Genomic DNA, 4,314 nt, shown 5'->3' with positions numbered 1-4,314 from the left:
TCCAAAAATAAATGGTGATAAGTACAGCCTGCGCATAGTGACTTCCTCCTAAAGAACATATAGTATGAGAAGGGGGCAGAGGAGAATAAATTTCCTGTGGAGAAACCTGAGAAAACTACTTGAGCCAGGTGATCAAGGTCCATATCAACAGCCACAAATTATGTTGATAGTATGTACGCTTGATATGATGTGATGAAAAAGGCACTTTACCTCTGTGATCTTCCTCTCATAAACCCATAACCCAGTCTAATCATAGGAACATATGCAGAGCGAGTCCTATTGTGAGTGAGGCATCCTATATTACAACTGACCAGTACCCTTCAAAACTGTCAGTCATCAAAAACAGACAAAGACTGAGAAATTGGCACAAGAGGAATCAAAGGAGACAGGACAACTAGATGTAATGTGGGACCCTGGAACAGAAAAAAGGAAGTCAGGTTAAAAACCAAGAAAATATGAACAAAATGCAGATTCAGTTAGAAGTAAATAAATAAATGAATAGTGGCTTTTTCATTTATCTTGCATTACCATGTAACACACTTGTTTAAGAAAATGTAGTTAGAATTACAGTCTCTTGCTTTGAGACTGAACAAAGTTAATCAAGTTCTTATGATCATTAGAACCACGGCTACTTTTCCTCAGTATCTCTATTCTAACCAACGGAACTGGCTTTAGGCCAGAAGATAATTTGTAACAAAGGTGCTTTCTTCTCAGAAAATAATTTTAGCTCTTTCTCTTGAAATATAGCTGTTTTAAGAGAACCATGAGGGGTGCTTGGGTAGCTCAGTTGGTTAAATGGCTGACTCTTGATTTCAGCTCAGGTCATGATCTCAGGGTCCTGAGATTGAGCTCTGAGTCAGGCTCCACACTCATGGGGGAGTCTACTCAAGGATTCTTTCTCTCTCCCTCCCTCTGCCCCTCTGCCTGCTGTCATATGTGCTCTCTATCTCTCACAAATAAGTTAATAAATCTTTTTTAAAAAGAAGAGAAAAGAAACACATACTACTTACACAAAAGTACTATTGAAACCTATAGTCAACTACAAACCCAAGAAGTGTTTTGAATTCCTTGTTTAAAAATGTTTATCATAGGGGCGTCTGGCTGGCTCAGTCAGTAGAGCATACAACTCTTGATCTTAGGGGATGAGTTCAAGTCCCACATTGGGCGTAAAGCTTACTTTTAAAAAAGTGTTTATTATAGAAGATCAGTTAAAAAAACACTAAACAGGGGTTCCTGAATGGCTTGGTTGATAGAGCATGTGACTCTTGATCTCAAGGTTTTGAGTTCGAGTCCCACACTGGGTGAGGAGATTACTTAAAATCTTAAAAAAAAAAGAAAGAAAGAGAGAGAGAAAGCAACAATAAACATTGAGAGGAAAACTACAAATAATTCACTGTTACATGCTTCTGGTATTTTCTTCATGCAACATATGAAGGAAATAGTTCATAAATAATATGGTGTTCAGTGTAAAATATTTGGAAATTTGGAAAAAACATGCCACTATTAATTTAAGCTTCTTAAAACCATCAACAAGATTTGATTACCAGTCAAAATAATGAAGCTGTTGGGGTACCTGGGTGGCTCAATGGGTTAAAGCCTCTGCCTTTAGCTCAGGTCATGATCCCAGGGTTGTGGGATTGAGCCCCGCATCAGGCTCTCTGCTCTGCAGGGAGCCTGCTTCCTCCTCTCTCTCTGCCTGCCTCTCTGCCTACTTGTGACCTCTGTCAAATAAATAAAGTCTTTAAAAAAAATAATGAAGCTGTTGATGAATAAAGTGATGACTAGTTTTGAGAGAGAAAAAACTGGTCAAATACTTTAGAACTAGCAGGAATTCCTCAAGGGCTCCAAATACGCAGTTAGAAATACATGAGATCTTCCCCGGAATGATTTTTAGCAGTTATTTCTCAAATTACACCAAAGAATTTTTTTTCATTAATGTTTGATTTAGTACTATATCTGATGTACAAAGTTCATTTCAATCATCACATGAAATAATAGAAATTTAAATTTCTTTCACAGAAGAAAGATTCTTCTAAATCTCCCCCAAAGAATCTGAAGTCATTTCCTAAGCATGTGGGTGAGAAAAATAATCATTAATTCCAAATGATTGCCATGATATAAGAACTCCTTGAATCCTTTATTCCTTCAGGGCAAAAATATCTATTTATTATCTATCTCATTCTCACTGGCTCAATCACAGTGTCTTACACAGCAGGTACTCATGAAGTGGTGAAATAATGAATGAATAATTTAAAGAGCAATTTCACTTGTTTTGTGAGGACACTTAAATTTTTGGTAGCATAGTTACTTCCTTATATTAAAACTATTTCTATTTCTTGGCAAATATTAATTAATGCTAGAGGCTAAGACTATGGCTTTTTATAAAAGAAAAGCTAAACTGTGATAAAGAATTTTTCTGTAGATAATCCATAAATTACACAATCGTACATAGGTAACCAAAAGTTGAATATATAGTATGATTACACTATGTAAAACAAAATCAACAGACAAAAAGATTGGGGAAAAATACACTGTATTATTAACTAAAGTTGCCTTGAATGATGAATATATTGCTGGGCTTAAGTTTATAGAATCTGGAATGGGAGATAGCTATATTTCTAGCAAAGTTTTCATATATACTACTTCAATATCATTATGTAAGTTCTGTGAGTCACCCATAACGTTATTTCAAGTAACATGATGAAAGCACATCTTTCCTCATTATCTTTCTCTAAAGAATTCTCAAGTAAATTAAATTACTTTTGTTACAGTTTTCTAGTAAGTATATATATTACATAAATTTCTCCCCACTTGTACCATTTTTTAGGGTCACACTAAATTCTAATTCAGTTCTCCATAGTATCAGACATCTGACCTAATTTTGCATCTTCAGTATATCTAGGCATTTTTCAAGTCTTTGTCCAAAAGTCTATTGCCTATACTAATTACAAGGAGTATCCATTGCCATGATCCCAATTCAAAGTTGTGATTACCATAAGTAAAGTCAGTAAAATTCAAATCTCAGAAGAGTCTGGTTATAAATGTGTTAGGTTTCTAGTCAAACTATCACTCTTTGCAGATGATATGATACTATATGTGGAAAACCCAAAAGACTCCACTCCAAATCTGCTGTAACGTGTACAGGAATTCAGTAAAGTGTCAGGATATAAAATCAATGCACAGAAATAAGTTGCATTTCTTTACACCAACAGCAAGACAGAAGAAAGAGAAATTAAGGAGTCAATCCATTTACAATTGAACCCAAAGACCATAAGATACCTAGGAATAAACCTAACCAAAGAGGCAAAGAATCTATACTCAGAAAACTATAAAGTACTCATGAAAGAAATAGAGGAAGACACAAAGAAACGGAAAAATGTTCCATGCTCATGGACTGGAAGAACAAATATTGTGAAAATGTCTATGCTACCTAAAGCAATCTACACATTTAATGCAATCCCTATCAAAATCCCATCCATTTTTTCCAAAGAAATGGAAGAAATAATCCTAAAATTTATATGGAACCAGAAAAGACCCCGAATAGCCAGAGGAATGTTGAAAAACAAAGCCAAAGTTGGTGGCATCACAATTCCAGACTTCAAACTCTATTACAAAGCTGTCATCATCAAGGCAATATGGTACAGGCACAAAAACAGACACATAGATCAATGGAACAGAATAGAGAGCCCAGAAATAGACCCTCAACTCCATGGTCAACTAATTTTTGACAAAGCAGGAAAGAATGTTCACTGGAAAAAAGACAGTCTCTTCAACAAATGGTATTGGGAAAATTGGACAGCCACATGCAGAAAAATGGAACTGGACCATTTCCTTACACCACACACAAAAATAGACTCAAAATAGATAAAAGACCTCAATGTGAGACAGGAATCCATCAAAATCCTTGAGAAGAACACAGGCAACAACCTCTTCGACCTCAGCTGCAGCAATTTCTTCTTAAAAACATCATCAAAGGGGCGCCTGGGTGGCTCAGTGGGTTAAGCCTCTGCCTTCGGCTCAGGTCGTGATCTCAGGGTCCTGGGATCGAGTCCCGCATCGGGCTCTCTGCTCGGCGGGGAGCCTGCTTCTCTCTCTCTCTCTGCCTGCCTCTCTGCCTACTTGTGATCTCTCTCTGTCAAATAAATAAATAAAATCTTTAAAAAAAAATCATCAAAGACAAGGGAAGCAAGGGCAAAAATGAGCTATTGGGGCTTCATCAAGATCAAAAGCTTTTGCACAGCAAAGGAAACAGTTAACAAAACCAAAAGACAACTGAAAGAATGGGAGAAGATATTTGCAAACGACATATCAGAT

This window comes from Mustela nigripes, chromosome 12, assembly GCF_022355385.1.
Source record: "Mustela nigripes isolate SB6536 chromosome 12, MUSNIG.SB6536, whole genome shotgun sequence".
Lineage (NCBI taxonomy): Eukaryota > Metazoa > Chordata > Mammalia > Carnivora > Mustelidae > Mustela > Mustela nigripes.
This window is presented reverse-complemented; position numbering follows the sequence as displayed.